The sequence below is a fragment of the Fukomys damarensis genome, unplaced genomic scaffold, assembly GCF_012274545.1.
Source record: "Fukomys damarensis isolate Sample0158 unplaced genomic scaffold, DMR_v1.0_HiC HiC_scaffold_15, whole genome shotgun sequence".
NCBI classification, from domain to species: Eukaryota; Metazoa; Chordata; class Mammalia; order Rodentia; family Bathyergidae; genus Fukomys; species Fukomys damarensis.
The window spans coordinates 65,682,848-65,696,298 of NW_022900927.1; the positions used below are offsets into that span (position 1 = coordinate 65,682,848).

At 57.8% G+C, this 13,451-nt stretch overlaps 1 protein-coding gene across 6 annotated transcripts in view; it reads right to left on the reverse strand.

Annotated features, from left to right (window-relative positions):
• Syn3 (synapsin III) overlaps positions 1–13,091 on the reverse strand; it is a 278,828-nt gene extending 265,737 nt beyond the window's left edge. For 4 of the 6 annotated variants that reach the window (XM_010637618.2, XM_010637616.2, XM_033763884.1 and 1 more), the window contains exon 1: positions 12,996–13,091. The gene's annotated coding sequence lies outside the window, so the exon portion shown is untranslated. Of the gene's footprint in view, positions 1–8,687; positions 9,000–11,076; positions 11,096–12,995 lie in introns of those variants that run through there. The other 2 variants (XM_033763883.1, XM_010637617.2) reach the window with 2 other exon arrangements.
• Between the last annotated feature and the right edge of the window lie 360 nt (positions 13,092–13,451).

The following is a 13,451-nucleotide window of genomic DNA, read 5'->3' on the forward strand; positions in this document are numbered from 1 at the left end:
TGCACACCGGGAAGTAAGAGACCGCGAGCTGCCCCGAGGACCGTGGGGACTCCCGAGTGCACACGCATGTGCTGCACGAGCTCTCCCTCGCCACCGTCCTCCACTGGTCTCAGTGGCGAGGCCCTGGCCAGCACCCTTAGGTGACAGAGGGGTCGCCCTCCCTCCTCGTCATATCTCCACTTTACAGTGAGGAGGCCAGGACGGCACAGCAACCCGCCTGGCTGCACGGCTTTCGGGTTCCACCCAGACCCTGAGCCCTTTCCCCTGCGGAAATCACCCCACCGCCCTGTCCTGGGCTTCCTCACCTGCCTGCCAAGGAAACGCTGGTCCTGAAGAACTTGGTGTGGCCCTGATTCTCATTTTCAAGGGCGATAACCACACAGGGCAAAGTGCCCCCTTCCTCTGCCTTTCTTAGTCCTGGTTTCTGATAAGACTCAGCAGTTATAACCTCTACGCAGGCACTCAGCAAAGCCCTCCGCTCTCCCCTATACTCTGAGCCATCCTCAACGAAAGGTTCTATTATCCTGAAGCCCCCAGAGCTCAGAAAGGTTCAGCAACCTGCTGAGGCGGCACAGCAAGGAAGCTGCTGGGAGCCCTGGCCAGCTGGGTTGGGTCCACAGTCCAGGCCAGTGACGGAGAACCTTTCAGAGCTTTTCCATGGTAATGAACAGCTGGCTGCTGCTCACGTGTCATAGGTTCACCACCACTGGTCTAAGCCTTTCCCTGCCTGCAAGTTATGCCTGTTTGCTTGTTTTTCTGCCTTCTTCCTCCCACGTAACTGGGCTTCTCTGGAGGCAGGTAAGGTGCCACCCGCGCCCAGCTCCAGCAGAAGGTGAGGAAATGCTTGATGGAGGACACTAAGGGATGAGACACAGGGAAGGGGGAGGCGCAGAAGGAAACGGGTGTGGAGGGAGGAGAGAAGAAACATGCAGCACTGGAAAAATAATAAAAACAAACAAAGGAGAGAAAAAAGTGAGAAAGGCCCCGAAGTGGAGCAGGGAGAGCAGCAGATTAGAACACAGCATTCCAGGCCCTCGGGCCCAAAGCCATTTCCTGAGCCGCAAAAGTGGCTGAGCTGTAGCCAAGCAGCGGCGATGTCCCCTCAGGCCAGGCGCTGTGTCGCCTAAAGGATGGTGACATGTGATAGCCCAGCTTCAGACCCCAGCCCTGGATTTCCACGAGGCAACCACGCACCTGGGTGTCAGGTGCAGCTGCCTCCCGGCCCTGCAGAGAGAGCTCATCTGTGGCTCCCACTGTCCGCGCCCCGCTCCCTCCCTCTCATCTCTGCTCTTAATTTCGAATTGCAGAAGTGCTTCTCACGTACTTCCCTCCAGAATCTGGGCCTGCGTGGGGACAGAGCCCTCCTCACAGCCTTGGGACTTTGAGACTTCCAGGGAGCAGCCCACGGCACCACACTAGGCCCGTGGCACCCGCCAGGGTGGCAGGAGGTGACCCCATGCCTGGGCAGGCACTGAGAGCGAGGGCAGCGAAGAGTCCGGGCCAGAGCCAGGCTGGAGCGCGGCGGCTGGCCCCTCCCTCACTGTGCCTGGAGTCACCGAGGTTGCCGACATGAGCCTAGAGGCAGGAAGACGCCTGGACCACAGGGGGCTGTGGGCGATGCAAGGCTTCCTGGTCTCCCAATCCCAAGTCCCGGGACTGGCCCACAGGGCTGGCTGCAGTAGGCGAACGGGCCCTAAGGTGCAGCTCCCTGCACCCTCTCCACAAAGGTCTTTGTGCAGCAACAGCACCAGGCAGCATGGCGTGAAGCCAGGATTCCCACTCAGGGCTGCCTGGCCTGAAAGTTGATGTTCAAAACTATCACCTCATGAGGCCATGAGTAGGGGTTTTGGCTTCTGTGTGGTTAAGACAAAAATGTCCCCAAAAGTCTTGTGTTCAGAGGTGGCACTCCAGAGAGCAGATGGGATTAACCCATGGGTGCGTTCAGAGTGGATCTGCTGTTAGGAGGTGGGGCCTGGTTGGAGGTGTCCCTGCGGGTACCAGGGAAGGGTGCATTCTGGTCTCTGGCTCCTCCTTTCTCCCTGCTTCCTGGCTGCCATGAGGTGAGCACTTTTCCTCCACCAGGCCACTTTGCCCTGGAGCCACCCCAACTGTGTGTCAAATCCTCTGAAAACCAGGAGCCAGTGTCACCCTCTCCACCTCAAAGCTGTAGATGGCAGGTGCTCTGTCCCAGAGACAGGGAGGTCACTGACGCAGCTTCTATTTGGTCACTGCTCAGTGTCTGAGGGGAACAGATTGTGTGAAGTCCTGCAGATAACAAGATCTGCTGATGCTCACGTTGCAAGCAACCTACACACCTCTTGTGTGCTTTAGGTCCCCTCTGGAGGGCTTCTGACACCTGCTGTGATGTGACAACTCTGAAACAGCTGTTAAACTGCACTGTTCCAGGAACGCACAGGTTTAGGTCAGATGCAGTGTTTTCCCCAATACTTTTGGTCCATGGTTGGCTGAATTCACAGATGTGGAAGCCATAGGTATAAAAGGCCAAATGAATTTACAGATTTATAATAATGTTCCCTGGCCTGCTTCAGGTCTTTGTGCAAATGTCACCTTTTGAAGCCCGCCCCTCCACCCCTTCCCTGCTTCCCTGCACTACTTTTCTCTGCAATCCTCACTCATCACCAAATGTAACACAGACTTTACATTTGGAGTATTTTCCTTCCGCACCCTGGTTTGAAGAGGCCCAGGAGGATGGGATTTCTGTTTATGTCTTCACCGTTGTATCCCCAGGTCTGACCCGGAAGCGCAGGCACACGGAGATGTGCGGGAGGCACTGAGTCCCGGAGATGTGCGGGAGGCACTGAGTCCCGGAAGTGGGTGAGCCCACCTCTCAGACTGTCAGTGTTCTTCATGCAGCCACCGACTGTACATGTGGGGGACGGGCTGTATCGAGCTCACCTCCATTCAGCCCATGAGAGAAAAGCAGTGTGTGTTCTGGGCATGTGGGTGAGGGACGGGTCTCATGGGCTCCTTCAAACCATCCTGTATCAGGGTCGCCAGGGACTCAGAACAACACAAGTGTGACTGCGTCGCCGTGCTGCTGAGACAAGTGGCCTCTCCTGACCTGTGCCCACGCAGCACCCGAGACCCTTCCCGCCCTGTGCACTTCATCTCTAGCTTCCTCTTAGACCACAGTGCCCTTGCACAAGAGCATACCGGCACACTGGCACACTCACCGCCACACGGGCCTGCACCCTTTTCCATCCCTGAGTCCCTCTCCAGCTCTCTGGATCAGGGAGCTCTGTGCATTTTTCCAAGCTCGACTCCGGAAGCCTCCCAAGAATGATGCCTCCCTCTGCCAAGGAGCGTTCCAGTCCTCCCAGATGGCAGCACACACCTCCTGCAGCCTCCAGAGGGCTTTTGCACAGCAGACCTGGGTTCCCCACTGCACAATTACAGGTTAAACCCCAGGTCCCATGGGTGGTGAGGAGGCCTGGTGAGCTTGGTGCCCCTTTCTTCCTCTCCCCGCTTGCTCTCTACCATGGGAGGATGCAGCCAGCAGGGGCCCGGTGCACACGAGGAGGAGGCCCGGGCAGATCTGCACTGCCCTACACTGTGATTTCATGCTGGCCGGGCTCAGAGCTATGAGAAACACGCTGCTCAAGCCATGACTGGGGTGTCACCATTGCAGCCTGAATTAAGATACAATGGGAAAAGCCTCTGGGCCCACACATCCACAGCACCTCTCTCTCCAGCTCGCAAAGGACACAAAGCCCTTCACTCGGTTCATTCTTCCTTAGGAAACAATGGACAACACATTTGACATTTGCCTTCTGACTGAAGCCCGATGGACCTGGTAGACCAGAAGGATGTGCTGGAGGAGGGTGTGGGCAGCGCGGAGGAGAAGGTGGGGGTGGACGAGGCCCTGGAAGATCTCTGAGACCACAGCTACCTAGGGCCATTCGGAGGGAGGGCAAACGGTGCCACATGCAGCACTAAGGCGCTGTGATGTCGTAACTCCACACTGTGCTCCCAGATCTCACCAAAGACTTGCTGCACTGCTGCTCACCAGACCAGAACAAGAGCAGAAGATTCCAACCCAAAGGCTAAACTAGAAAAGAAAAAGTCCTCATGACAAGGTCTATTATTAAAACCGTCCCTGCAGGTAATGACTAGGCCGCGAGCCGCCGAGCAGTGTCAGGCCCGAGTGCCCAGGCTGCCCCAGCGGCCCAGTGGGTGTGCGCAGGAACGAGAGCCCCACCACCACCACCATTTCTTAGCTCCGGGACCTCAGGGCTGCCTGTCCCTGACCTTTCCGTACCTCAGCCTGCTCACGATGAGCAGGGATAATCACCGCTCGTCTTCAGGGCCGTGTGGAGGATTCAGTGAGCGAGCCACAGAAGCACTGCGTGGCATTGTGAGTGAGAAATAAACTGGTTACACAGTCACCAGTGACAGCCCTAGCAAGGTGTGGCTCCGGAGAGCAGGCAGAAAGATGAAGGGCAAACAGGGGCCCCTCTGTGACGCACTTCAGGAAAAGCTGGAAGTGGCACAGGCGGTGTGTCCTCCACCAGCCACCTTCTGGGCCTGCTCCTGTACGCAGGTCCCCTCCGGCCCCACCTGCACACAGCTCAGCCCTGTGACCATGGCGGGGCCCTGCGCCTGTGGCTGGGACTGAGCACAGAGCGCCCTAGGCCCACCCACCTTTGGGGTCAGCCCAGCCTCTGTCACCCTCCCAGCCTCGGCCTGCACTCTCCCTGTGCCTGACTGCTCCTCCCACCCTCCTCCAGGTCCCACTTAACCCCACGGCACCATCCCTTGTCTGTGCCTGTTGTCAGCTCCCCACCGTGGGGCTCGATCTGTACCGAAGGATTTATGGTGCGTGGGGGGCATGGGGGGGACTGTGACACACACCAGCTTGACAGCAGGAGTCAGAGAGCAGCCTTTGGAACTTTCCAGCTCTGTCTCTCCCTCACCTGGCTCTCCTGACCCTCTCCAGAGCCCGCCTGGCTGCTCAGAGTCCACTTGGGCCCATCAGCCAGGCGGCTATGTGCAGCAGGGCTCCACTGAGACTCTGGACACCTTCAGCCGCACGTCCACGCTCAGCTCCCCTTTCCCCACGGCTCACAGCTCAGCGCCTGAGATGCCTCCACCTCCAGTTCTTACGAGGTGACCACTTCTCTTCTTCTGTGACCTTGGTGCAAGGGGCCACCCTCTCGCCATGGATGACCGCAGTGGCCACTCCCCACCCCTCCTCTTCCGCCACTGCCCCTGTGTCCCCTTACCACACGCGTCTGGTATCACAGTCTCGCATCCAGGAGATATAAAGAATATTTAAAAATCAACAGTAAGAAAAACAAAAGCAACTAACATAAAAACTAGAGACCTGAATAGATAGTGACAGATAAAGGACGGCAAATACACACAGGAAATGACATCCAACATCATCACCGACTGCAGAAATGCAAATTAACACCGTGCTGAGCGTCCACTGAGTTATCAGAATGACATAAAAGTTTAAAATGCTGCCAATGCAAAGAGCTGAGTAGAGGCAGGGCAACTGGCACCCCACGCCTGGCTGAGGGGTGGAAGGCGTTCACACCTTCCTGCACAGTCCAACCTGGCCTCAGCGGATGCCCAGCACTCTGACTCCTGGCTCTTTACCTCAGAGAAGGAAAAGCCTGTATTCCCGCGTGAGCCTGAACACAGGTGCCCAGGTCCCTTGATGATACTCCTGTGCACCCTTCAGGCCCAGTCCTCTGAGTGCCATTTCTGCAAGTGACAGCACTAAACACAGGGTCAGTGACAAACTCAGCACCACACAGCGATGGGACTGTCTGGCGTTTTCAGCTTAGGTCTGCACAGCCTCCGGCCCCGTTCTTCTGCACCTCAGGTTTTAGAAGGCCAACTCCAACAGGAAGAGTGGTAGAGACAAGCAGGGGAGAGCAAGGTGCCTCACCTTCCCGCAGCGTCTTCAGAGCACCTGCCCGGTGAGGCTGCGTGCCCGGTGGTGGGGAAGGGGTGGCACGCCCACCATATCGTTCTTTCCAGTGTCCCTGAAAACGCTGCTGAGGCCTCAGAGGGATGAGAGCTGTTCGGGCGAACAGAGCGTCACAAACTCAGCAGGCAGAAGCACACGAGAAGCCCAGCCAGCCCCTGATGCCACGACAGGCCCTGGGTGTGTGCCACGACCGCAGGCAGCCTCTCCTCCATTCCTAGCATTCTGCACATGGAGTCGCTGCTCAGGGCCACACACAGAAATGCCGCATGATGCATTTGGGGGAGTAGGTACCTTCAAGGAACTTGCGCTGTATGTGATTTTCACCCCCTACGACCCGACCTTAGGACCCGAGAGTGGGTCAGACGCAGACCTGCTGCACCCTGGCTTCCTCTCGTTTACTCTTCTTGAGGAATAACCAAGAAACCAGAGACTTGGAAGGGGAAGTCAAGGCTGCAAGGTTCACTCTGCCGCTACCACTTCCCAGAGTAAGAAGCAGGGGACCCACACCCTCTTCCCGTGACTTTCACCCTCCACTGCAGGCTCTGCCCTCCAGCCCTGCAGAATACTTACAGCCTCTCTTCCCACCTCCTTCCCAACAGCCCCTGCAGGCTTAAAGCCCGTGCTGGGATGCTGCTTCTTGGTGTTCAGAGTTGAGTATCTGCACTGTGCTTTTAACTCTTTGTTCTTTAAATCTTGTGGTCTTTGTTTCTGGGTCAACATCTCTGCTAATCCAGAAGGCTGGCACCCCTTGCCCCGTACGGCTCCACTGCAATCAAGTCCAGCCCCTGGCTGCTGCACCCTGAAAACCGCATCTGAGTTGGAAAGACAGAGACCAGAGCCCACATGGCGTGTGCGGCACGGGCGAGTTGCAGAGGGAGACATGAGGTCCCGGGCCACACCCTGGAGGTCCCCATCAAACGCTGTTCGCCCATGCCTCCTTGGGGAAACAGCCAGGCTGCTTCCTGCCCTCTGCGTCTCCGACACCCGACACTCCGACACTCAGACACCTGCCACGATGTCCCAGGGGTCCTATGGTCTTCTGCATTGCAAAGAGGACCGGAGGGGAGGGGAGCTAGATTCAGGTCACCTCCCAGTTCTCAAATGAAGCGTTCTTAAATAAATTCATTGATAACAATACAATTTCAGATCCCCAACATCAGGGGGCTTGGTCTCATTTCCTGGCATCTCTCAACTTGCCAAATGACATGAAAAAAGTCCCCTGGTTCTCAGCTCTCCACGGAGGAGCCGGATGCGAACAACCGAAGGGCCCCTGCTAATCCGGGGCACACTGACCTGCAGCTGCCCAACAGCAAACCGGGGATCCACACCGCCCCGCAGAGCTAAGCATCTCAGCCAGCTCGTGATCTCCAGGACAGAGGACTGTGTGGGAGGCAGTGGCAGACGTGGGCTCCAGCACTAGTGCCACACGGTCCTACATTGTGCTGCTGCCAGAACGTCACCAGCCCTGGAACTCACCAGGGGGATGAGCCCCGGCAGGTCACAGCCTCTTTGGTTCTCATCTCTGCAGCGTGGAGCTGCAGTGATCCCCAGAAGTGCAGTGACTAAAACGCGCGTCCAAATGAGCACCGGGGCACACGGGCCGCATGCCCTTTATCCAAACATCCACCAACTATCAAATCCACATTCCCATGGCTTATCACAGGCCAGGCACGGACAGCCAGAGCTGCAAAGGGCTGAAAACCAGCTGCTCCAACTTCTTCTTCCCTCTCCTCCCTCTGGGACTCACAACGAAGAAACAGGCTCAGAAAGCTCAGGACATGCATATTCTCCACTGGTACAGCCTGGCCTGAAGCACAGGGCAGAAGAGGCCAAGGGTCACACAAAGCACAGAGAGAACTCTTCCCCAAGTAACTGGGGACCCCCACATAAACCCAAACTCTGAAAAATAAAAACAGCGGACCTTTTTATTTATGTAAATTTCAGAGGGCTGCAGGAGAGAGATGGCGCCACAGCCTGTCTGTGGATGCAAGGATCCTCTGAATCTCTTAAGAAGCATGGGTCAGGGCATCCACGTCCAGCCACTCACAACTCTGCTGTGCCCTGCATCTGCTCCACTCCTCTTCCCCATGTACACTCAAGGCAGATACACTCCTCGAACGGGGCCTTTTCTGGCCAGGGAAGTTTCAGGTGGAGCCGTCACCCACACCTCATTAAATACCAGCAGGAAAACCACCGCTCCATTCTCCACCCACCATACACAGAATCCCTCACCCGCCCAAGAGCCCCAGCCTGCACCACAGGGCGCACTGACAACTCAGGCTGGAGCCCCCCAACACGATCACTCAGGGATCTTGAGAGGCTCTCAGCCTGGAGCACCTGCGGCCCAGCATGAGGGGCCAGCCCAGACAATGCAGGAGAGGCCAAAGACCCAATCCAGTCGAGCTGGCTGGCTCTGGGGTGCAGAGCCCCCCCGAATGCATTTATCCTCAGACCCTGACAGCTGGCTGTGCCAGGAACGTTCCGCATGATGCTCCTCCCAAGTGCATTCCCCCACCAGTGGCAACCCCAGAGCTGGAGGGTCCCAACCCAACCCAAGCCTCCCGATACATGTGTCCTTAGCGTAAGACCAGAGAGGGAGGCCAGTCTGCCCAAGCTGGCACCACGGCCGGTGGCACCCACCGCCCAAGCCATCTGGATGACCCTTGGCCTCAGGCTGCTTCCCAGCCCGCCCCAGCCCCTACCCCCTCCTCCTAAACCCTGGGCTCACCACCCAGTTCTGAAGGTTCTGCCAGCTGGGACAATGCTCAGAAGCAGGTGGCAGTTTAGTGACTCATCAGGGGGACCTGGCACTGTGGCCATCCCAGGTGGCAGGAACTTTGAAAGGCTCTCGTCTCTGAAGACTCCTCTTCCTGCCCCGGCTTCTCCTCTCTTCTTCCCTTTCCTCCTCCTCCCACCGCTCGGCCCTGCTCCTCTGTAGTACTACAGTGACATGTGCTTTGAGCTCTGCTTGGAGGAGGACTGTGGCAGTTTACTGGAAGGAGAAAAGAACAGTCTGCTGCACCCTGCTACGTGCTCACACCTAGCAGAAGAGGGAAGAGAGAGAGGCACCAGAGAATGATTAACCCTTGTGCTCCAGCTCAGCTGCAAAGGGAACAATGCACTTAACCAATGGAGTGCCAGCCCAAGACATTACATCATCTGCCAGCACTGCCATTGGCTGAGAATTCCTAGAAGGAGAAATCCTGCCTGTAGGGGCTTAACCATTTCACCATCACAGCAGAGGGGATCTGCTCCAACCAATGGGTCCTGCACTTGCTCTTAGCAGAATCACCCAGGGTGCAGACCGCCCCACTGCAGCCCACCTCCAGAGGGGCGGATGTCAGTATTTCAGACACTCAGAAACTTCCTCTCCAAGTGAGTGGACACACCACTCCAGCACTTCACCTCCGGCACTGCTTTCCTACGCTGAGCAGGGACATCACTGACCCCACTTCACAAGTATGAAAAGCGGGGCTCAGCTTTCATAATCCCTTCAGATTACAGAAAACATAGGTGCTCCTGATGTGCTGGAAAATGCCAGTGAGCCGTGAGGAGCCGGGGATGAGAAGGCGAGTTCTCAGAGAGCCCCAGCCCTCCTGGGAGTCGCTCTTCCACCTCCACTGCACATCTCAGTGGAGCCATCACTTCCAGCTGACACCCGGGACACCAGGGCTTCTGCGGCTCTGGGTCTGGGAGCTTCAGGTGCTTGTTCACTGGGCAAACTCCATGGGATCACAGCCACATCTGCCTTCTCACCCACAGACACCAGCACAGCACTGCCCCATGCGAGTAAAGGAGGAGGGAGGCAGTGGGAGAGAGGTGCGTGCTCAGCTTCCAAGTGAGACAGGTCTTTGAAGGCTGGAGGTCAGAGAGACCCACAGAGTGAACTGCCTGACTGGCAGGTTCGCTTTAGGGGACCTTGGTTTTCCTCACCTGAAAACGTAGACAACAGCACTTGCTTCCTGGGATAGCTATGAGGGGCAAATTAAAGGACACCCCATTCTGCTGCTTCCCGCACTCTGCCCAGGGTTCATCTGTGCTCCTGACCGGCACCGAAGGGCTGACAACTGCCGCGTCCACACTGCAGTCCACGCCTGTCTCCACATGGGTACTTCAGGGCCCATCCAAAGGTGCAGCGCAGTTTCTACCATGCACACCACCCCCTCCTCGCCACTGTCCCAGCTGCTGGGCTCTTGTTTCTTCATAATGAGGAGCTACCTACGTATCTCAGGCTACAGTCCAGGGGCATTAGTATCTTTGCAACATGTGCCCCACCCCCTCTGTCTAAAACATCTTCGTCACCCCAAAAGGAATCCCCACCCGTCACCCTTCTCCCCCAGTCCCTGGCAGGCACGGTCTGCTTTCGGTCCCTATAGACAGGGACAAAATATTCTACATACTTCATGGGAAGGCAATCATGCAATGTGTGATCTTCTGTCGTGCTTCTCCTATTTATATTTTCAGGTAATGTTTTCAAGACTCATGCATGTTGTAGCATGTATTTGTACTTTCTCCTTTTTATGCTGAGTAATACTCCATTGTAAGTACGATACACCCCATTCACCCCGTGATAGAGACTTGCCATCTCCCCAATCTTAAGCCATAAGCTGGCTTGATGGCCTCCCTGTATAACACACCTAATGTACCAGCAAGTCCTGCCCACTTGGCATCCAAAATGGCATCCTAATCCTTCTGCTTTTCTCAGCACTGCTGCCATCCTCTAGCCCAGGCACCCGTATCTCTCACTAACTTCCAGCTGGTGACTCGATCCAGTTCCTTCTCTCTAATCCACCTTCTGCCTTGCACCGGATGCACCCTTTAAAATGTCTGCTCATTGCAGATGGTATTTCCTGAGCGTGCACCGTTCTTGATGGAGCTTCCCTCCAAGAGGTGTGACAGGAAGCAGAGGCCCCATCAGGTCACATAGGTGCACAGGCCTGCACTGCGTCAAAGCCCGGGGGCCCGACCTGCAGGGCCACCCAGGCCGGCTCTTTGCTCACAGGCTGCCGCACATGCAGTTCCCCACACCTCAGGGCTTCAGGCCCCTGCCTTCCTCGGGGCCCAGTGTACATGAGGCTCCCGAGTGACCTCCCGGTTGCCCGGCCAAGCACACTCACCTCCTCCTCCATGCAGAACTCCATGCGCGGCTCTTGGGATAAAGCCATGCAGGATCCCAGCAGCCTCAGTGGCCCAGCTCAAAGGCCACTCCAAGGAGAGGAGGTGGCACTGAAACGAACGTGAGAACGCGTCCACGGGGCAAGCCGGCTCATCCCGACTGAACCCTGGCTGTGCAAAGCTGCGCTCCACCCTTCATCTCCCTGGCAGGAATCAGTACTTCACATCTGGGTCTGTCACCCCTGCGAGAGGAGCTGTTCACAGCACCTAGGACAGCCCCTACCATGGCAGGCGCTCGATACACATTGACTGGACTGTAAGTGGGGAAATGAATGAATGACTAATTGACCAATTCATCAATGAAAGCACTCTGTGAAGTGTAACAGATCACTTGCTTGTGGCCAATTGTTACTGTTGCTATTGTTTTGTGGTAAAATGACGCAGAATCCACTGGGCTTTTGGAAGACAGGCTGGCGGCAACAGGGAAGAAAGCAAACCCAGAAGAGAGGCGGGAACAGTCCTGAAGGCACTGGCTCTGGCGAGGGCAGCCTCCTCACAAAAGCTGATGTGCTCAACTCCAACTCCAGAAGTCATTTTCAGATGCAGTGAAGACATTGAACGGTGAAAGGACCGAACAGTTCCTTGGTGTCCGCTGTGCGGCAGGTGCAGCACAAAGCCTGGTCCTGTTTACCCCCAGGGTGACCCTGAGGGTAGGGACTGGATACTGCCAAGCCACTACCAAGGCAGTACAGCCACTCTGCTGCACGGCTTTGGAGCACAGGTGCACAACTCACCGCGGAGCCCTGTCCAGGAGCTGTCCTGCTGAAGATGCCCAAGTTCTGGGGCCTCGGGATGGGCTGAGCCCTTCCTAGCCTTCGTCATGGACCAAGCCCTCCCTCTGCTCTCCTGCTTGGGGAGGACCACTTCTCAAGAACCCTCCTGCACACGAATCAAAGGCTCTCTGAGCCCTCTTCTGGAGGACCTGACTCTGGTGGGTGGGTATAAGTCATGGTTTCCTTTTATCAGGAAACAAGGGTTGAGACGGTTGGCAGCAACTGTCTGCCAAGTACAGAGCTGAAGTTGCTTTCTGGCCTGGCTTCCCAGCGAGCCGTCAGTCTACACACAAGCTGCCCAGAGGGACTGTGCACCTGAGGGACCCGGGGCCAGGAGGCAGAGCAAGAGAGCAGAAGAGACCGGGTCAGCCCCCTGAGACAAAATCGAGGTCACAGGCTGGAAAACACCTGAGCCTGGCGTGCTGTCACATGGGCCGCACCGCACCGTCTGAATGCAGCAGATGGGAGCAGGGGCCTCTACAGCCAAGTCCCCAAGGACCAGCTTCTCCAGTCCTGAGCCTGGCCGGGACCAGGGCTCTTCACACCTCTCCTTCCCTACGACAAACTTGCAGGCCCCCCAAGGCCACACGTTAGGAACTCTGTCCCCGGATTGTGCTCCCACCCCCAGACCATCCGATGCAAGGCTGCCTCGGATTCCAGGGAAGGACCCTGGACTTTGGCAGTTGTTTTAGCCTTGCCAACGAAAACCTTCTGAATATCCGCCGGCATATCGGTCTGCACCAGTCTTCAGCCGGCCCCAGCCCCGCCCCGCTCCCCGGCCCCTACGGGATCGCCTCCCCTAGAGCCCTGAGCCCTGCTTGAGCCCCGCACCGGCCACAGAGCTCTGCAGGCGCCCGATGCGCAGGAACAAACCCAGGGGTGGCAGTCCCGCTCCGACCAGGCCCAGGGCCACAAGTCCTGGCTCGGCGGCCCGGCCCCACTGTCAGAGCTCCCAGAGCGGTGCGGCCTCGCCATCGGCCAGGGTGGTAGGGTCCGGATCCCGGCCGGGCAGCACTCGCCGGCTTCCGGGGCGCTGCGGGAGCTCCAGCCCGGCGGGGACCCTGAAGCTCGAGCCCTCGGAGTCTTACCGTGCAGCCCACGTCGGGCGCTGGAGCTGCCTCTTGATGCACCCGATCGAGGCCCAGGGACAAGCTGGGTCCCCGCAGGCTCTGACTCCCGGCGCGGCGACCCCGCCCCTCCCTGGCTCCGGGGCGCCCATTGGCTCTGGCAGTGAGACCCCGCCCTCAGAGGCTCCGCCCCACTCTCCAGAGCCCGGCTCTTCACTCTGCTCACCCCAGCCCTGCTCAGTCCTGCACCCGGCTCCCCGGGCCGTGGCTCTCATTGGCTCTGAAGCCTGGCTCCGCCCTGGAGGCCCCGCCCCTCGGGCTCTTCCTTGCTGCGGGAGAGTCGCTCCAGGCTCCCTGGCGTGGTGGCCGCGTGACACAGTATTTCTCCGTTCCCGGAGGGCCCTGCCGCTGGGGGAGTGACAAGAGTGCGGGCGCCGACCTGGGACTCGGGGTGCTCCAGGGAGCGGGCGAGCCGGG